Below are 22686 nucleotides of genomic sequence, written 5' to 3' on the forward strand. Positions count from 1 at the left end.
CTCACAGGAAATGGACCTGGATGAGTCCTGACGGTTCCACGAGAAACGAGATAGACTTCATCATGACCGACAAGAAACGGATATTCAGTGATGTCTCTGTGATCAACAGGGTAAAGACCGGTAGTGATCACCGAATCGTAAGAGGCACACTGAATATCAATATTAAACTTGAAAGGTCCAGCCTGATGAAGTCTACGCTCCGACCTACTCGAGCCTATGTTCAAAACCCCGAAAGCTTTCAACTCGAGCTCTCTAACCGCTTTGCTTGCCTAGAGAACTTGGCTTCAGTGGACGAAATCAACGACGGGCTAGTGGAAACTGTCCACACAGTAGGGTCTAAGTTTTTTAGATCCCGCCGTAAAGATAGACCTCAGAAATTGACCGAGCAAACCTTAAACCTCATGGCTGAACGACGCTCGCTACAGTTGCAGTCTCCCGATGACGCGGAGTCATATAGGCAGCTCAATAGACGTATATCTAAGTCCTTGCGACATGATCTGCGTCTCTTTAATACTAACCGTATTAAAGAGACTATTGAGCGAAACCAAGGCTCCAAAGTGTTCGCAAAGGACAAGTCTATTGGGCAAAGCCAGCTGACAAAGCTGAAACGGGAAGATGGCAGCATAGCGTCGAGCAAAGCGGAGGTTTTAGGTGAGATTGAGAGGTTCTATGGACAGTTATACACTTCGATCGCAAAGCCCGTTGACAGCTTGGTAGGAGATCCAAGAGCCAAGCTGTCCCGACATTATACCGAAGATATCCCGGACATCAGTCTGTACGAGATTAGGATGGCCCTGAAGCAGCTTAAGAACAACAAGGCGCCGGGCAAAGACGGAATCACTTCAGAGCTTCTGAGAGCGGGTGGAACACCGGTACTTAAAGTCCTCCAGAAGCTCTTTAATTCCGTCTTGTCCGAGGGCATAACGCCTGAAACATGGAATAGAGGCGAGGTGGTGCTGTTCTTCAAAAAAGGTGATAACAACCTATTGAAGAACTACAGACCCATCACGCTTCTGAGCCATGTCTATAAGCTGTTTTCAAGGGTCATCACGAACCGTCTCGAACACAGACTTGATGACTTCCAGCCTCCCGAACAAGCCGGTTTCCGAAAAGGCTATAGTACCATAGACCACATCCATACGCTGCGGCAAGTTATACAGAAGACCGAAGAGTATAACTTGCCATTATGCTTAGCGTTTGTGGACTATGAGAAAGCCTTCGATTCGGTGGAAACATGGGCGGTGCTTGAGTCTCTTCAGCGATGCCATATTGACTATCGGTACATCGAAGTGTTGAAGTGTTTGTATAGTAACGCCACCATGTCGGTCCGAGTACAGGAGCAGAGCACGAGGGCGATTCCATTGCGAAGAGGCGTAAGGCAGGGAGACGTTATCTCTCCGAAACTGTTTACTGCCGTAATGGAAGACGCCTTCAAGCTCCTGGAATGGGAAGGACTTGGCATCAACATCAACGGCGAATACATCACTCACCTTCGGTTTGCCGACGATATCGTAGTCATGGCAAAGTCGATGGAGGAACTCAGCATGATGCTCGATGACCTCAACCGAGTTTCACAACGGGTGGGCTTGAAAATGAACATGGACAAGACGAAACTTATGTCAAATGCCAATGTTGTGCCCATCCCAGTCTCTGTTGGGAACTCGGTACTCGAAGTTGTTGACTCGTACATCTACCTAGGACAAGTAGTCCAATTAGGTAGGTCCAACTTCGAGAAAGAGGTCAACCGCCGAATCCAACTCGGTTGGGCAGCGTTCGGGAAACTACGTAATGTCTTTTCGTCCGACATACCTCAGTGCCTCAAGACGAAAGTCTTTAATCAATGTGTGTTACCAGTGATGACTTACGGCTCCGAAACGTGGTCTTTCACTATCGGCCTCATCTCAAAACTTAAAGTCGCTCAACGAGCTATGGAGAGGGCTATGCTCGGAGTTTCTCTACGTGATCGAATCAGAAATGAGGAGATCCGTAGACGAACTAAAGTCACCGACATAGCCCACCGGATTAGCAAGCTGAAGTGGCAATGGGCAGGCCACATTGCACGCAGAGAAGATGGCCGATGGGGTCGAAAAGTGCTCGAGTGGAGACCACGGACTAGCAAGCGCAGCGTAGGACGTCCACCCACAAGATGGACAGACGATCTTGTTAAGGTCGCCGGAAGACGCTGGATGCGGGTCGCTTCCAACCGGCACGTATGGAGGTCCAAGGGGGAGGCCTATGTTCAGCAGTGGACGTCTTATGGCTGAGATGATGATCTAATAAGTAGTTATTTTAGCTTTCGAGTCGATTTTTATTATGATGTAGTTTTTTTTCGCCAGAATTCGGCTTTTGATGGATATATACACGATGATTTTTAATCGGTGATCAGGAGTAGAAAAATATTAATATCTAGCCCAAATTCAACTTATTAGGCTAGGTCTCACCTCATTGTTTAATTAATTAAAAGTTAAAACATAATTAAAACTAATAACCACTAAATAAGTAATTACTTACGATACGTTAAGTGTCATCGATATGGCGGGAAATCTGACGGATCTATGACTTTGTTTATGCATATGACTATATGACAATGACAATGACAATGACAAATTATTACTCATAAATTGGCATTAAGTTAGTAAAATAAAAAAAAATAAAAATAATAATAATTTTATTTCGGATATAAATCCATAGTTGTTAGTTACATTTAAAATTAAAGACGCTTTAACTCATAGATACCGATTAGGAGAGTGACAAGGATTTTAGGATAAAATTGATCTCAAAATTAAAATTATGATAAAAAAAAACAAGTTTGTTTCCATGTAATTACGACTTCAACGTGATCTACATCAATTACTAAGATAGAAAAAAATGTTCCTGATCACCGATTAAAAATCATCGTGTAGAGTTCCCTATTACAGTATAGGGAACTCTATATATCCACCAAATTTTACAGTACAGATATTTATAAGCGCTATTTAATTTTAATCTAATCTGTCACATTTGTTAATATTACACTCCACTTTACCTGGCAATGGAGTTTCTTCATTAGCCCTTCCCGCTTTAACTTTTTCTCAACTCCCGAGTTTCCATCAACAAAATGAAGGTACGTGCTTAATATCAAACTTGCCCGTAATGGATTTGAGATTTAACATTAATTCCGGCTCGTAAATTAAGATTGCTAGCTCGATGCGTATATAAGTAAGAAATGTCGTAAGTGACATCAAACTTTCCACGTGTTTTGTATCTAACACCCAGTTGGTTGATGAAATTTCAAGAAGGTTGTTCTAGTTCTTTAGTGATTAGAAATTAAATTGGTTTATAAGCAAATAAAAGGGCCAACTACCTTATGCGAAAACGCGGATGGCAAAATTTTGTATGACAATTGACAGTTCAGTACAATATGCGCTTCCCGGCCGCTGTCATATGCACAAAAGTACGATTAAAATATAGATGATAAAAACATTTAGAGCATGTTATTATTTAAGTAATGGTTCCATCTAGTTCTAACATTTTTAAACCTTTTGTAAGACCTCAAAATGCTTTATTTATTCTTTAAATCTAAGTACTTTTGTGACTAAAACTGCGGTCAGTCAAGTCTAATTTTACGTTTAGAAAATAAATATAGCACTAAGGGTGGCACTTTTCATACCCAAATAACTAAAATGTAAAAATAATATTTATTGTCATCTACATTCACGGTTTTCGCAGCGTAGTATGGGAGTTGAGTCTTCTTTATTTAATAGACTCTGCTTACATATACTTATAAGTCTGTCGCAGGAGTCATAAATGTGGATTTCAAAATTAATCGCCCCTTCGAACGCAAGTCAGACGCATCAAATACCTTATTAAGCCAAAACGTTTAATTACCTAAGCTTAATCGCTGACGTGGCCCTAATAAATTTCATATTAAAATCCACGGAGCAATGGTAGACGGTAATATTATCTGTGAAATTATTATAAGACTAAATTATTACACGGGAATACTTGCATTATGTACCTATATCAATTTGTAAACTTATATTTTAATACCTACTTACTAACTCAAATAGAGTTAATACGTTTTTTTAATCAGTACTCTAGGGGTGTGTAATTTGTGGAAAGTTTCAAAGAGTTGGAAAAATTCTCGGGAATTTCATTGGAAATTAAGAAAACTTTCAATTTGGAAACGAAAAAGTTTGATCCCCATACACGAGAAGGTTCAAAAACAAGAGAAGGTTCCGAAAATTTTCAATGTGAATACTTCGTAAATATAGAAGCTTTCAAACGGCACACCAGTAGTCAGTACTATAGTCAGAGTATTAGACAAAATTAAAGAGTAGTCGGACAAAACAGTGTCTCAGTTAAAGAGCGCTCATTTAACGCCACTACTGAAAAACTGCGCCAAACGACTAGCCATTAATTCCGCCCCCGGTGCCGCTGCACCGCGGAAAAAAGGTAAAAGAATCAAACAGCATTAAACGGAGCGTCGCTCTCTTACCTCATTAATTTTCATCTTTCCGCTACCTCACATAACTCCGAGTCGAGCGAGTCCGTCCGATAAGGCGAAACACTAACCCGCTTTTATTAAATCTCGTCTGTCGCTGCCTGATAGGACGCCATGTTTATCCTCAAAACAACGCTTTTTACGCTCAGAGCATTCAAATTTTTTTGTTTCAATTTTAATTCCAGTTTCTGTAACGTTTCGAATGTTACAAACAGTTAATTTATTTGCCTCAGGACTTTGAATCGCGGTGTTTATTATGTGCTTTACCGAATTATGTTAGCCTACGTAGGTAAATAGGTATAAAGGCGTCGTGTTCGCTGTCTCGTCAAAATAGAGGGAAACTCGCTGAATCGAGAAAATTTAAATTTTAGGAGCGAGTATGCAAACTAAGAACAAATTTTAGAAAATTCCCGCTCCTTTGCCAAAGAAAAACCGAGGGTAGCAAAAAAACAAACTTTCTTACAGACTAATGAAATATGGAATTCTTATTCGTAATTTCACGACGCGCTCAAAATAATAATGTAAATGTGATCTATGTGAAATTTCGCGACGAAGATTTGCCGCTGTGGAATAAAGTCTGTGAGTCGAGGAGGCCATACACTCGTGTTCAATTCCAGTCGGAGCGCCTTTAGACGCATTCCATTAAGCATCGAGTGTTAAGGATTATTAGATGCAGCCTGCAGGCACTAGAGCGCAGCGCGGGGCGGGCGGCGGGCACTCAGGCGCGCCAATGATTGGGTCTACCAAATGGCGCTCGCGTAGAGTCCGGACAAGAGCTCTTTGCGCCGCCGCTGCCCGCAAGCTTGTGCTTGTTATTCTATGCAAATCACCGGCCCCCGTTGCCCGACGCGGCTAAACTGGCATTTCGGAGATTCGAGTTTTTATGCAAACAAACCTAAGTTATTCAAGTACGCCCTTGCACGGCGCTCGCATACAGAAATGCCCTAAACGTTTATACGCTCCGTGTTTTGGTATTTTCGAGAGATTCCGACAATATTTGCTACAGGTTTTGTTTTTTAATCGGTTGATTTGGCGTTTATCGGTTACCTGCTTTTGAAGCTAAAGAGCTCGAAGCAGCGATTGCATATTCAGCTCATAGTTTAACAGATTGCTTTAAAATTACCCTTCCTTTTATAAGTTTATTACAGGTTTATTGAAGACGTTGAACTGCTGAGACTTTATTAAAATAATGCGATGTGAACGTGACTTCACGTCGAAGAAGGAGCCAAATCTGTTCACGCAAAGTTGTTTGCTGAGGAAAACCGAGTGGATGTTTTTCTAAATTTATGCGTGCGAGGGCGCGGTCAATAAATACGAATAAAGGAGAAAATATGGAAGAAATGCAGCTGCGGGGGGGTTAGTAAGAATTTAGAGGCGCATACAGTAACGAGGTGGCACATGCCGAGTTAGGTGCTCCGTATTTTTGTGCGTTGGAGTGTCTGGCACGCCGCCAGAGTCTTGATCCACAACTTTATCCCCTGAGTACCTAAATCAGTATTATTTTTGCTCGAGATCGCGACAAACAAACGAACGTTAAGTCTCAAGTCGTAATTCTTTAAGTGTATTTATTAGTGTGTTATCGTGTGTGTTTATTATGAGAATACTGCGGCAGTGTGTTTATTATTGATCAACAATTAATAAAAATAAGGTTTTTTTAAGTACACCTAAGATGGCCCATCATTTAATCTTCTTATTTTTAATATGAACTTGAACAGTAATAGTTTCCAATTAATAGAAAAAACTGCACAAAATTAGCAATAAACCTACGTCAGTTACAAACTACTGGTCATAAAATGTTCCCCATTTCGTGAATTATAACAGCAGTGTTTTAGAAAAACAAACCGCTATGTCATCGGTTGTTTAAAAACAAAAGACAACCGCAAATGCAAGTCTCCGGAAAATCGACTGTAAACTTTCCAAACCTCATATCTGCATTAAAACGCGAAACCAACTCACCGCTCAAGGAATAAAGTTAAAAATAACACGAGGAGAATGCAGCCCGTATTTCAACAGAGCTAATCCATCTGCGCTGCCATAGTCTATCCGATGTAACGAGTGAATAATTACACAATGATTCCTATTACAAATGCAAAAATGGGACCCGTGATGCATACGTAATGCCGGCGCGAGTGAGGAGAGACTTGATGGATTAACCGGTCCAGCGTTCAAAATGAGGTTTAATGCGAAAAGTTGGGACTTTTTTAACTTAGCGAGGCTCTCGATTCATATAAGCGGAAAGTGGAACCACTTATCTAAATAGAGTGTATGATTAGCTAAGTTTTAGTTTTTGACGTAGAAATTATAATAATTATGTTTTCAGATTTGTCAGAGTGACTAAGGTGCTAATAAATATTCAAAATAATGCAGGTGCTAATAAATGATGTGGGTCATACAAGAATGCTAGCAGAATTTAAGAAAAATCTGTAAATCTACGTCGAATCACCAAACCACATGGACGCAGCAAGAGAAGGACCTGAATAAGGTTAATTGACGATATAATGAAGAACGTAATCGTAAAGAAACATTGGATGAGGGAAACATACTACTGGCCGTGTCGTTAAGTCAAGCAGTGTGGACGTGATCGGCTGATAAGCGATCGTGATTGGGATCACCTAGGTTGCTGAACCAGAACCGATGGCTATCCAAGAAAACGCCAATCGAAACTTAAACAATGTACGGAAATAGTCACGTGACTTCATAGCATCTGTCACATCATCATCATCATCATCATCATCATCACTGGCTCAGTGACCCAAAGAGGATCTTGGCCTCTGACACAAGAGAGCGCCACTCTGCCCTATTCTGCGCCACTTCACGCCAGTTGGGTATTCCGAGGGCGGACAGGTCTTTTTGGGCTTCGTCACTCCAGCGGTATCTGGGACGCCCCGACGGACGTTTTCCGCCCGGGTGCCCCACATACGCTCTTCTCACAGCACGATCCTCCCCCATCCTCTCCAGGTGACCGAGCCAGCGGAGTCGTGTGGCTTTGATCTCGCCAATTATATTGGGCATCGCAACAAGCTCCTCTAGCTCCCTATTCTTCCTTCGCCTCCAAGTCCCATCTTCCTCTCTGATAGGCCCCAGAATCTTCCGCCAGATTTTCCTCTCCGCCACTAAGAGCTTGCTCTCTTCTTTCTGAGTCAGCGTCCAAGCTTCACACCCATACATCAAAATTGGTCTAATTACAGTCTTGTAGACTCGAATCTTGGTCGGTCTACTGATCAGCTTGGACACTAAGACTCGATGGAGCGCTGCCGAGCATCTTAGGGCGTTTTGGATTCCAATATCTATCTCTTCCTCCCTTCGGTTGGTATCAGTTACTGTGCAACCAAGGTACCTAAAAAGATCCACACCTTTGTAGGTGGTTGCTCCGACTACTGCTCCGAAAACTGAATATCTCCAAATGAAAAGGTATAAGAAGCATCTGTCACACCGATACATTTTTTATTTTCATTTTTTATCAACTTGGGTAGGCCCACTTGGCTCCTTTAGGATGCCAAGATAAGGAGGGTAGCTATATAAAAATATTTGAAAGAATAATTAAAGGAAAGAGAAGAGTCTTAGAATGTATGGGCTCCCTTACATTCCACGACTTCTGTTTCCGCATATACTCTAACCTTGGAACAAGCGCCGAGCGAGCGCCTCCGGCAAACAGCGGTAATGGCTGCACAAACAGACATCTGCATACGGACTCAACGTCTCACAACTACCAATGTCTGCCAATGTCTGCCAATGACTAAGTAAGATTTTTCTATACTAGCCAATTTGAGTGTCTCACTGCTGGGCAAAGGCCTCTCCCCTTGATTTCCACGACTCCCGATTTAGCGTTGCCTCTTGTAAAGGAAGAATTGACAAAACTTTCTTGTACTGTACATTTAAACGGTTAAATTTAGCAGTATTTAGTCACTGCGCGGAGAGCCTAGGTCTTTATTTCAAGCACTAAGACCATTATAAGTTGACAGCGTTCTACAGACTCCCGAGCGGTCTTGGAACTTGAAAATAGAAACCTAGAATGTTGTCTAAATACATGTCTGTTAAATCATCTAATTGTATACATAGGTAAGATCTGCCAAATATCAGCATTATTTTATAAACATTAGCAATTAAATAGATAGACTAGATAAAGTTATATCGTAAGGCTTGAATTCATGTCACAGCCTTGTAACGAATGACAATAAATACAAAATGTATTTTCCGGGTTTCTCTGTTCAAAAACACTTTTTTTACTCGACTTTTAAGGTCTAGCCAAAATGATAATCGATGATAGAAAAAGCTAATCGCTACAATTAAATAATGTAATTAAATAGTCACGTGAAGTGACATGTTATAAACACCTATTACCCCGATAAATATTTTTTTTTCGTTTGGCGTTTCGTGTGGCGATGTATGACTGTCATTTTGGCCAGGCCCCCAATTCTGACACGTCACCGGCTTTTAAAATCAGCCGAATTACTCCATTTTCAACAAGAATAGCATTTTACACAACAATGGCCTTTCAACCAGCGATCGCTTCAAATGTAAAAATCGGTGCGCAGTACTCGTACTATGTGTACGCTCGCCGCGCAGTACTCGTACTATGTGTACGCTCGCCGCGCAAGAGCGTAGGGTAATGTTATGCGGGGCTCCGAGCCTAATTAGCCTTTGTTATTTTATGCTAATACGTTTCCACCTCGATTAGCGGGGCACGTTTTGCTGCTCTTTGGATCACTACCGCTCTCTTCCTGAATTTTGTGGGGCAGATATTTTCCTGATTTTTTACGAAGCAGCGGTAGCGGGTAATCAAAATCACCATGTTGTGATATTCGCTGAGATTTCGTTTGTGGAAACTAGTTCGATTAATAATCGTGTTTACACTTTGTACTTACGTTGAAATAGTTAAATCCAAAATATCTATATTATACAATTTTATCGCCTTTAACTCGCGTAGTAAGGTAAAAAAGGGCTTTTCCCACGTCAAAGCCTCGTCTTACATGTCAGGCACGTCTCGTTATGGAAATGCTTTCAATAAGGGTTAGGGCGATAATTTTATGACGCCGATTGACGTGCGATTATGTAAAGTTGGCGGTTAACTGCAGTCGGGTCGTGAGCCGGCAGCTTTATTCTGTATTAGGCATATTTAATTTTCTTTATTTTATTAAGGGTAATACGGATAAGTGCGGCTGCGAGGTAAATGTGGCTGACGTTCACATTGAGGCTTATTCGCACATTGATTAAGTGTCTATTGCGAGTTCATACATTTCCTACATGCTAACTTGCATTTAGTGGCAAAAATATGAACTCGCAATATCAATATGTAAACAGTCTCAATTTGAAGACCTTACATTAAATGGTTTAGCAACTTCAATGGCAAGCATCTGAAGGCTGTGATGACTGCTTAATGCTTATCATAAGGCCCAAGTTATCTTCGATATTTTTCGTATTATTTTGGTAAAAAGTTTCGGAATAGTGTTATAGGACTTCCGGGTACTAAATTTCAATTATGGATATTTCTAAACATAACCCGTCTTCATATTTTTTTATACGTAACCCTTGTCTGCCTTGAATATAGCAACAGTTTAGTTCAAATGGGAACACCCAAATATTCCGAAATATGTTTTTCCGACTTTCATAACCTCGATTTTCATAATCCCGATTTTTTATATGTCCGAAATATCAAAATTACGACTTTGAAAACCACGAAAGAAGAAAATCACGACTGTGTTATTTCCGAATACTTAAAATCCGATTTTCATATGGACGAAAGCTTAAAGTTCCGATTTAGAAAAATAAGAAAATGTTTTTTCCGAATTTGTCTATTCCGAAAAATCATTGACCGATCGGAAATAAAGTAATTCGGTATTCAGAAATTCGATCTTTTGTAAACTCGGAATAATGAAATTGGTGATTTTCAAAATAAGACTTAAACGCACTTTTTTAAGTCTAACTAACCAAAATCCGAATCGGAGCACCCCATTATCCACGTGGTCTTGTCTGTCATACCCCTAGAGTGTATGTAAAAAGCCGGAGGCGCAGAGGGGAAGCAGCCCTCGCCCGCCGTAGCAAAGTTCAGAGCACAATGTGAGCCGAAGCTGCGGAGGCGAGCATGTGCCTGCGCTTTGCTACGCAAGGGCGAAGAGGCTGCTACGCCCGTAGCGCCGGAGCAGATGCCCCGTAGATGCCCGTAGCGCCCAACAAAAAAACTGTTGCCAGAAAAGTGGCTTAAGTTAGGTTAGAACTGCAACCCCACGAAAACAAACTGTTGCCACAAAAGTGGGTTAGGTTAGGTTAGAACTGCGACCTCACGAAAACGAACTGTTGCCAGAAAAGTGGGTTAGGTTTTTATTCTGCCTGCGCTTTGATACGCAACGGCGAAGGGGCTGCTTTGCCCGTAGCGCCGGAGCAGATGCGGAGCACGAATCGATAAATTCGGAATTAAAAAAATGGGGATATTTAAAATAGGAGTCACGTGGAATCGGAATTCAAATTTTCGGAATAATGGCATTTCGGAATTCGTGATTTCAAAAATCGTAAATGTTAAATTCGGAGTTTATCGGAATTTTTATATTCGGAATTATGTGGTTCGGAATTAAAAAAAATTGTCTTTTTTGATATTCAGAAATATACACTTTCGTGATTTTCATCGTTCGTAATTACGACAGTCGGAATTTTGATGGGTCGAGCATTTAAAAAACGGAATAATAAAATTCGATATTCCAAAATTCGGCATAAAATATTTCGGAATTATGTAGTGTACCCAGTTCAAATGTATATATTGTAATAAGAACTAAGAACATTTTTGTACTTAACTATAGAACTATAATTATATTGTAACAATATCTCCTAAACCGGTGTAATTAAATTGAAATGCTTATCCATACTCAAAAAATCGTATCAAAAAGTCAAAGAGCTGGCGCAGGATAGGGAAAGCTGGAAGATACTCCACCGACAAGAGAATAACTCTTAAGTTGATGATGATCCATACTCAACAATGAATTATGGTATTTGTATCACGCAAGAGCTTAATATAAACCCAGTAACAGTTTAGTCCATGTCATCGTGTGAGAAAACTTAATTATATGAGCTCTAGGGCAGTAAGTCACCGCCAGGTGGCCGTTACACGCACCCGGCCCAAGTTATGACGTCACAAGCCCTTTCCAAGTATTCATAGAGGGCTGTGATGTAGTTTGTTGGGTATTTATCTGTGTGATGTTGCTTGGTAGGTAATAATAGAGAATAGGTAAGTAGTGAATGAAATAGGTATGTGTAGGCCATTACATGTACCTATATTAAATAGTGTTATTACGTTATTAGGTTAAGTAGTTGATTAGTTTGTAATTTTATTTCAGTGCCCTTACAGGGTTGTGTTGAAACATAATATAATAATCATAAGATCTTTTTGTACACACAAAGCAATGATTAAATGAAAGGTAACTTTTATATCGTGGAATGTCTGTCACACTAAGAAAGTGCGTTTAAATTGTTAGTATTCAATTACAGATTGAGAGTTGCGGAAAGTTTAATTAAATTCGGATGTGATTTCGGAAATTTCTGGAACAATTCACAAGAAATAAAGAAAGTCTACATGAAAAATGTGGCTGGCCTTCACATTGGTGCCTGTTTATACATTGATTAGTTTTTAGTGCGAGTTCATACGTTTGCCACTAATAGTGTAGTAAATGAAGCAAGTTGTTGTATGGAGACCCTTGCATTAATTTCTCAGTCGATGAAATTTTGCTTGGTTATTGTATAGTATGAGCCGAAACTAACATATACATATCAAAACACTCTAAGTTAAGTTAAGTCTAAGTTAGGTATTTATTCGTAAAAATACAAATCTGTTTATATATTGAACCGAGTAATTCCTCCGTCCAAAATTATTTTACCAAATAAGTTATTTGTATTAGTATGTGTTTTTCAAGTGATACTAGAAAAAAATCTAAAACTTTTGTCAAACATGTGAATATTTTTTTATGATAATTCCTTTTTTGACGCTCATTTTCATCGGAAAATTGCTCTGGCATTTTTTCCTTCTTATATGATCTTAGAATATAATTTGGCGTAGTGGGTAAGAAAAAAAAAATGCATACCCAAGTTTATGTATTTTAGAACTATTAAAAACTGAGAGTGCAAAATTTCTCAGCCTGATTTCTTTTTAAATATATACTCAGTAGTCACGTATATAATTAAATCCAAAATATCCAAAAGAAATATCATCCCTTGGACACCGTTATTTATTTCTTTATTTTTTTGGATGTTTTTATAGTTGAATGGAAAGAAAAATTTATAGAGAAATAAAATGGATAGAGAAATTTTCCACAGCGAGTAAAAAGGCAATTTCTGAAAAAAGTTTAGTTACATGGTAACTTTTTTAGATTTTCAATTTGTAGGTATAAATCGGCAATAAAATGTCATTCCAGTGAAAAAATTAGACTGAGCAATTTTCCGGTTCAAGACATGCCAAAAAATTATATTTAGTTAATATTGGTATTTCTGCGGGGATATTTTTTTTTGATATTTCATATATTGTTGCAATACGTTACATGAATATGTCCGGAGAAGAAAGTTTAAACGGAGCATTGTTCCGTAAAAAGATATTAACGATTTAAGACTTTAGGTATTTACTTAAATACTATTATTATTATTCTTTGGAAATTTATACACTACTTTTTATTTATTGATACTTTATCATACTGTAAAGTTTTTTCTGGCTGAGGAATGACTGCGGGGTCCACTACCTTTATTTACTACACTATAAACGCAAGTAGCAAATGTATGAACTCGCAATAATTGAATAAACAGGAATCAAAATATATATTTAGATCGCAACGGTTACACTCACTTGTATTTTTAGTCGCTATTGGGTCCGTGCAGCCGCCGCGAGCACTCGAGCCTGAAGATGGACCCCCGACGGGCCCGAAACATGTCTCCAATAGCGACTAAAAATACAAGTGAGTGTAATCGTTGCGAACTAAATTTTTTAAATTATGTCTCTCGAAAGTTTAATTTCGATTGAAACAGTAATCAATGTGGAAACAAGCCCTAATGTGAAGGCCAACCACTTTTACCCGTATTAACCTTATAGAGTATAAGGTTTTGGAATCTGAATTAACAAAATATCTTGTCGAATTAAGGCATAAAATGTCACAGCGTAATTAGAACAAGCTCGTTCGTTCCTAAACAAATATCGTTATCACCGTCGTTTTCAAGCGGAGCTGCGTAATAAGTGATCTCGCTGTTCAAAAGGGTTACCATCAACTTTTATAGCTTATAGCTTTAAATTGGGTGAATAGGGGAGCATTGACATAATTTTAAGCTTAAAAGTCCCTTATAATGGGGTAAAGCAAGTTGATTTTAAGTCTGCCTTTTCTACGTTAAGAATCAAGAAATAAATGTGAGTTCATTTATTAATTTGTGATGTCATTTCATTTTAAGTTAAGAAAAAACATCATATGATTTAATAGAAAACTACTTAATTTTTTTTAATGAAATAAATATTCATGCATTTTTTTTATTAAATACTAAATATTATAAACGCGAAAGTGACTCTGTCTGTATGTTACCTCTTCACGTTTATATTCTGAACCGATTTAGATGAAATTTGGTATGGAGATAGCTTGAGGCCCGGGGTTGGTCATAGGATAGTTTTTTTATCAATCATCAATCATCATCATTCAATGCATAGTAGGACATATTTAAAATATGTTACGTTAAAACCCCTAATAAAACTAAATAAAACTAACCTAACTTATTAAACAACTTGAAAATATCATAAATACAGCAAAAACATCCTTAAACCACGGACAGCGGCGATAACTGTATGTGCACGGACGTGTATATGTCATTTAATATCGTCTTATTGCGACCGCCGCCCGTTTTACGAACGCCAGTGTACGTCGGCAAATAATTGCAATGTGTGTACGCCTTTACGATTGGGTGTAGTTTTTAGAACTCGCCAGTGTAATTGAGCTTTGTCCTTTGTCCAATTAATTGATGGGATGTGTTTTAGTTTAATTGAGTATGTGTTTGGTAGCTATATTAACCCTTACTGATATATATTATTATACATTATTATGTATTATAAATACGAAAGTAACTTTGTCTGCTCAAACCACTGAATCGATTTCGATGAAATTTGGTATGGAGATTGTTGGCGGCCCGGGGAACCTTCCCTTACCTTAGGATAGTTTTTAACAATCATCATTATCATTTCATGCTGACAAAGGCAGAAGCTAGTGATATATAATATAAGCAATGTGTTTATTAAAAGCCTTGGTAGGTAAGCGAAAAGGTGTGCTGTTTCAAGGCTGTTTCTAAACCGAAGGTTGTGGGTTCAAACCTTGACTCGTACCCCGTTTTCCAAAACTTATTACTAAAGCCGACCACTGACTAACAGTCCGCCGGACGATATCGGCCTGTCAGGTAGAACAAAAATTTGACAGTTCCGAACAACTGACCGGCCGATATCGTCCGGCGGACTGTTAGTCAGTGGTCGGCTTAAAATATCATTTCATATTGACCAGTTGCTACACATCGTGAAAAATTATGCAGACAATTAATTTGCAACGATTCCCAACCCGCATTGAAATGGCATCGGGATTATAGTTCAAACTTCATACCCAATACAATGATAAAAACAGCATACCAATATACTGAGATACAACAATGACACACAATGGATACAATGAGGAGAGGCATGTGCCCAGCAGTGGGATGTATTTAGGCTAACGATTGTCTCTGTGTGTCATGCACATTTCAGTTTGTAATTTGTAATTTATTGTGTAATAGATTGAAGCTATGTACAGTAACCTGCAATAATAATATATTACTCAACGAAGGCCGCAAAAATATCTGACACATATTTTTGCGGCCTTCGAAGAGTAACATATTTTGCAGGTGACTGTACAGCACATTAAGTTTTTCGATGTTTAATGCTGTGGGTCCCAAGACAAAATAAATGTCCTTAATGTATCGCAAAAAGCCGATTTCTAAAAATACCTACACCTATCTTTAACGAAAAGCCCACACCGAAAGCACTAATTAAAATCCCAGAGTAAATCTGTACCAGTAAAAGAAAACAATTTGCGCTGAAAGCACGCAAACGGCACTATCCCGCCCCAAACCAGGGCTTTAACATTTAAAAGGCATAGTGGACCTGTCCTTATACACTAAGAGCTGGCCCCGGCAAAGGTTATATAATTTTTTATTTTTTAGAGCAACACCTCTCCAACCCCTCTAGTCAGTTGCAACGAACTTTACAATAATTGTATGTATTTTTTTTCATGTAAATTAATTGCGATTTAAAGAGTTTTGTTTATTATCTCTATTAGGTACTTGATTTGGTTAGGTATTTGGAAGCTGTTCATCTGTGAAGGTTAGGATAGCAGGCTGTTAAGGGGTTTTAAAATCAATCGAAAATATAAACGGTAGGCAATTCGATCATCGTTTGTTAGTTTTGGCATAAGTTGGAAATGTTGGAATACACCACATACCTAACTCATATACTTACATAGAAAAATAAACTGCTAAAATGATAATCCTTATTTTTAGCATCAACGTAGAGGAATAAAAATGGAGCTTAAAGCTCTATAAATTGCGCACCATCAATTGATTTTACAATCTCTACCTTTAGTTTCCACAGATAAACAGCTTCCAGACGCACATCTATTAATGACTGTATAGCAAACTAGAAGGGTTTCTTTGCTTAAAATGAAATACCCTTTTCCGGGGCCAGCTCTTAACCTATCACAACCCTCGGGCGAATGAAGCCCTCGAAAATCCCTAATAAGGTCCCTAAAAGGCTGGGGCCCAATTATTAAAGACAACATGCCCTGTGTACTGTAGCGGCGCAATGAATACGGATTTGCGTTTTAAAATTGCGGAACGGGGATTTGTACTTGGTATGTTTTTACCGATTATAGGTAGCTTAATACCTAATTATTATTTTTTCAGTTATAATTTCATTTACTATTTTTGCATCTAGCTCGTACTTACTCTAACTGTACCTATCAACAAATAAAAAATAAATTCATTTTAAGTATTTATCTAAAATATAATTCGAAAACTTAAATGCGTATTATATTTTATGAAATCGTATGCTACGTTTTTGTTTGAAGAAACGTCGCTTTTGACACATACAAATGTGCTACTATTTGCCGTATTTAGAAGTTCGAATCGGGCCGTTTTTACGCTTTTACGGCCAACTAAGTTTAAAACCTGGTCTATAAGGTATGCAAACTAAACACAACAGTCGTTAAGGCAACTTCGAGGCACGTCGGTACTTAAGCTAAGTGAATTCGCAACAGGTATTTTTACTTAGTATTTCTCAATACTTTTATTTTGCTATTTTATGGAAAGCGAACGTAAACGGTGAGATAGCTCGCAGGGGAGTGACCCTGCACGAAACATCAGCGAATTTATTAAGACTTGTTTATAACGCCCATCTTCTAACAGTATAAGTATAAAATGTATGGTTTTTCGGGGTGTTTTCGTATGAAATTTTCGGGCAAGGGTACGGTAGCTAGCTAATACTAAGGGGTTAAATAGGCTCGAAAAGCCTTTGTACTTAGGATGTTTTAGAACAACATTGTTGTTGAGTAGTTTATTTCGAATAAGCGTGAGAAAGTTTAGGTAATTTTGGGTCTGATCGGAACGTAACTTGAGTACAGACTTAAAACGAGGTTTTAGAAATAACATGGTTTAATCATAGTTTGTAGAAAGGCTTCAGAGTGGAAAATGTAATCTGACTAGAGTTGAACGCTATGTGTTCATATTCTAAGTACCTACCCCGCTTTTTACGTTGCTTTTATTAACAAAATTCAAATATTATTAAAGTATTTTTTTTTATTTAAAGTAAGATAATAACTTATCAAAGAAAATACTCCCGATATATTTTTTTACTGACTCTCTCGAGAATATGATAAGATCTGAGTATCTTTCATAAGTTTGGAAATAGATACAAAGGGGTAATATAAGGATTAACCCATGAATATAAAAAAGAGAAAACAAAAAGTTATAAAAGCTATTAAAACATATCGATATCATATAAGACGGTATATATTTAAACTTTTTTTGCGCAAAATACATTAAGAAATGTACAAATGGCAGACTTAATGCCTAAAATAGTCAATCTGCTTAAAATGTTTCGATCCCTGGGAAATATCACTAGCTATTTTATACTAAAAGTATACTGCTAATGTATGCAGGGTAACGATAATTATACAACTGAAAATTAATGAAAATTTAATATGTTTTCAGTTTTTTTTATTACATTGAGCCAACTTTAACATTTTAAGGGTTTGGTTAGAGTCTGCCCTTGGAAATATAGTCTAGTTTCCGTGTGATTTTTTTATTGCATCTGCCCGTGATTAACTAAGTGCCAGTTGCACCATACCGCCTGTCACCGTTAAAACGTTCGTTAAATTGTACTGTATGGGAAGTTTCATACTTCACTGCTGAGTGACGTTGATCAGTCTGTCAAATGCGGTTGGTGCAAACGTGTAAAAATTCAATATAAAACTACAATTTTGCGTTAGCTCCCTCTTGTGAGCGTGGGCTATATAATTTAATCAATTAGGACAAATACAAAATTAATTAATTTTGCCTCTACAGGGCAGCCAAACGTCTATTCATACACTTGTTTCATACAAATCACAGCACCCTGACGGTGCAGACAAAAACGTCATTAGTGGGGAAGTTGGGGCAAAGCCGGCCTTTGTGCCGAATGGAATTATCGGTGCCGAAACACCCCTCCTCGGAGCTGGATTAGTGCTGTGGCCTTATTGGTGACTGCTTCTGTCGTTTAGATTTGAAAGGTTGATGTGCTTAAAAACAATTTTTACAAGTGGAAAAGTGTCATTTAAAAGTTGGATGAAAGCAAACGTTGAAGTTAATCGTGTATAAAACTATCATATGTTAATTGTCTAATTGATTACTTGCTAGCTTCTGCCCGCGACTTCGTCTGCGTGGATTGATGATGACGATTGATGAAACCTACCGTAGCCAGACAATTTAAAATAATTCATCATCGCATTTAAATTATGATACTATATACTTGGTCAAGCAAATCTTGTCAGTAAAAAAAGGCGCGAAATTCAAATTTTCTATGGGACGATAACCCTTCGCGCCTACATTTTTTAAATTTGCCGCCTTTTTCTACTGACAAGATTTGCTTGACCATCTTTATATATCATCATATATTGTTAACTCTTTGAACGCTTTACGTCATATACACAAACGTCACACTCATGCCGAGGTTACGGGCGCAAGCGAGCTGATGTAGGTAACTCTAAGGTGTGCAGGCAACTTTGACAGCTTACGTGTATATGTTTCTTATACTTATATGTGTTCATGGCGCCGTAGACACGACGAGTTACGACTTCTAAAGGGGCCCACTGATTGAAAGTCGGCCGGACGGTATCGGCCTGTCAGTTGTTCGCAACTGTCAAAATTTTGTTCTAACTTACAGGCCGATACCGTCCGGCGGACTGTTAATCAGTGGGCTCCTTCAAGGTATTCTTGGAGTTCCAAAGGTGAAGTAGGTATTAGTAGGGATATAACAAATTAAATTTGTACGTATACCGATATTCACTCATAAAACAATAAAAAATAACTCTCCATCTGGCAACATTAAACCAAGCACAAACAGGAAAGAACCAACATTTAAATTTCGAACTCATTCTTAAGCCGCGCACACACCCCTAATTATTTCCCGTTATACGTGCCTGTAATATTCCGCGATACACAAGCACGTATAAGCACCGAGTTAATCCGAACTATCGGTATTGCTACACGGAGCCTAATTGGAAGCTAAATAAAGCCTCCTCAAGGCCAAAATCCTTGATATTAATTCTAATAAAATGTAATTTGATGTAATCGCGCGCGGCAGGACAAAGGCAGAAGCCACTTCGGCCAACAAGGCGCGCACTTTGTTATGATAATGCTCGTGCAATCCCCGCTTAATGTACCTTCGATATTCTTCATGCAAATGCTTCTCGCCGCCATATTTAATTTGAAAGATACCCGCTCTAGTTCCAGTTGCCAGGTAAATAAAATGGGAATTTTTAGTTCTCATACATTTGAATTTATTACGGACAAAATGGACGTGAAAAAAATTCAAACATACTAGCGTTTTGTTCGTAACTAATACGTACGCGCATTGTTTCGTTCGTTGGAAAATGTAAACTGCATTTCTGCATTTCAAGTAATTAAAAAAAAATCTGTGTTACTTATTAATTAATTGAATTACTTGTCTGTAAATTGAATCGTGTATGCATGATTGATAAAACCAATTGTGTAATAATAAACATTCGATCCTGTAAACAAAATTGAATAGAACTGAAGCGTTTATGATTATTTTTACTTCATGTTTATATTTTTATTAAAAAGTTTGTACATCACTTTTTCACTCCTTGCTCCATAATATAACAATAGTAGTTTGTGTTACAAGGGATCAAAATGATATATTTCCGTCAAGGGCGTACATTGAATCCTGAATGAAGCGATGGATTCTACAATAGAATCCCGAACGTAGTGAGGGATCCTAAAGTAGAATCCTGAGCGTAATGAGGGATTCAAGTGTTAACGCCCAAGACGAAATAATTTTGATACCGTGTGACACATACTGCTTTTCACATCAACTATGAGGAAAATAAAAAAATCCTAGTGTTGACACTACAGTGTTAGTTGCCACTTTTTAATTTCTACTCTTTTTTGCCAGGCTGTACATACGATGTTCATAGTTAATTATATTAATATTTTATACTGGCAATGAAATGTCGTCGAACAGAAAAGTGCCACTTTGATCCCTCCTAGCAGGGAAGAAACATCCATTTTCTGATTAGGTGATGTGAAAAATTAAATTTCCACTCAGCTCCAATACTTGGCATGGACAATATGCCTGGGCCTATCTCTAGACCACTAATTAAAAAGTTAAGCGGGCCGGACAGTCGATTCGCGGTCTTTTTGCCGACCGATACATTCTGGCTAGTATTTACCGACTGCGATTTGTTAGCTGCTCTTTTATTTAGCCATCCGAATTAACCGGGACTTTGGGAAGATTTAAAAGGCTTTTTTGAGTGTTTGCATACGCTATTCGGCCGTCCTAAGGAAAAAGGCAGATAGGAAAATGAATGATTATGTGGCTGGCTTAGATGCAGTGGGGACCGAAGTAATCGCGGATAATAAGTGGATTAACATGTGTTTGCAACGTTTGCAAAATAGAATGGTCCTACAGTATCCACTAAAATTATAGTATCTTCAAAAAATGTTTTTTCAAGGTGTTGAAATAGTTATCCGCGCAGGCGGGCGCCACAGTTTGCTCACAATTTGCATACGAATTCCGAAGAAGCAAATGAACCATAGCTCTCTCAGCCCCCAAAGCCACAGAGTTCCTGCGTGAACTGTACAAAGCGAATAAGCACTTTACATTGGCGATAAACCGATATTACTGTAACAAATAACAAAATGTTCCAGCTCTGTTTGAAGTATCATATTAACATCACAATTTGCGACAATAAAAACATGTAAGCGCCGCGTACAAACGTTAAATATTTGCGCAGCCTCACCCTACAAACACGATTGAAATTAAATACTATAGTTGGCAATGTTGGCAGCGCCGATATTTGTCGCCCGTTATTGCAAGCACTGTTTGAATAAACTTTTATGTTGGCAACACTCGACAGCTGTTACGCACGTCTGTCATTTTAATGAATTATATTTTCATTTTGACGGCGACGTGAACGGAGGTTGCATCGGGACAAGCCGGGACACATATTTGACTTTGGGAATGTCATGTCGTGGATATATGGGTTCAAATAAAAACCGGCCAAGTGCGAGTCGGACTCGCGCACGAAGGGTTCCGTACCATTACGCAAAAAACGGCAAAAAAATCACGTTTGTTGTACGGGGCACATACAAAAATTTATTGTATTTTGTTTTTAGTATTTATTGTTATAGCGGCAACAGAAATACATCATCTGTGAAAATATGTGTAGGTATCATTGAAAATAGAGAATACTTATAAAAGTTTTTTCTATAACAGACGAAATGAAATTGAATGAAACCGAATATTCACTGACAACAAAACAAAGCCGCTGATTGGCTTCCAAACTCAAAACGAATTGAAAAATAATAAACAAGTCAATAAATTCTAAAAATCTATTAGACAACAGTCTTTGTTCGCAACAAGGCCCATTAATTGGAAAAGTTTTCAATTGCACAGCAATTAATGGGAAGATTTGAAAGCAATGGCCGATTATATCGACACTCGAATCGTTCCGATTACGCGCAAACAATTGCAATTACGATGCCTAATTGGGTAGACTGGAGGTTGGAGATAAAATGTTAGAATTTGAAAAATATGTCTAATGTTAAATTTAATGTTAAATTATACCCCGACCAATCGGCCGGCGCGTTGTAGTAATAGTATGTTTCGACTCAGAGGCGAATTCAAACTTATATTTTGACAACTAAATGATGTCGTTTTGTTCTTATTCCCCGTGAGTCACACTCGCGGCTAAACATGTAGGTACTGACAAGTACGAACAAAATGATGTATGAACTAGGAAGTTAGTCCAAATAAGGTTCATTTTATATGGGGTGGAACAGAACGAAGGACTTTTAAGATAAAGATAAAAGATAAAAAATAGTTTATTCAAGTAGGCATATTACAATGCACTTATGAACGTCAAATAAAGCTATACCTTTTACGCAAACTGGGAATCGTTCAGTACTTTATTTTTCACTTATTAATCACGTTAATATGTCTAACCGTTTTTGAGATAGTTTCTTAAATAGAAATTAGTGCGAAAATGTTTCAACCCTAGCAAGTAGATTCCATTGAATGACATGGCATGTGTCAATTTAAAATGTAAATACCTAACTTTTTAGGATTGTCACTGATATGAAAATATTTCATTTTAATGATTTTGTTTTACTTTTAAATCCAGCTTTACGATTATAATAACTCGCTTGTAGATCACTTAGATAACACTATCCTTTCAGCTCAGTCTCTAGAAATGTTCCACCTTGTATTACACAAAAAAAATCTATCGTAGCTAAACTTTGTCGAATTTACCAAGCAGAAATCAACTTCACCTGTAACTAATCAGAAGTTTCATATAAGCTCATTACTTAAGCTCCTTCTTCCTCTAACATTGCCTTTTAGAAAGAGACGTGTAAATAAGAACCATCGAAGCTATAAGTATAGTATGAAGGAACAAAGTTAA

The 22686-nt window shown here is 38.1% G+C and overlaps 1 protein-coding gene across 10 annotated transcripts in view; it reads right to left on the bottom strand.

The window, feature by feature from the left end:
- LOC134794278 (CUGBP Elav-like family member 4) overlaps positions 1 to 22686 on the bottom strand; it is an 883344-nt gene that overhangs the window by 33646 nt on the left and 827012 nt on the right. The gene's annotated exons all lie outside the window — the stretch shown is intronic.

This window comes from Cydia splendana, chromosome 1 (assembly GCF_910591565.1).
Source record: "Cydia splendana chromosome 1, ilCydSple1.2, whole genome shotgun sequence".
NCBI classification, from domain to species: domain Eukaryota; kingdom Metazoa; phylum Arthropoda; class Insecta; order Lepidoptera; family Tortricidae; genus Cydia; species Cydia splendana.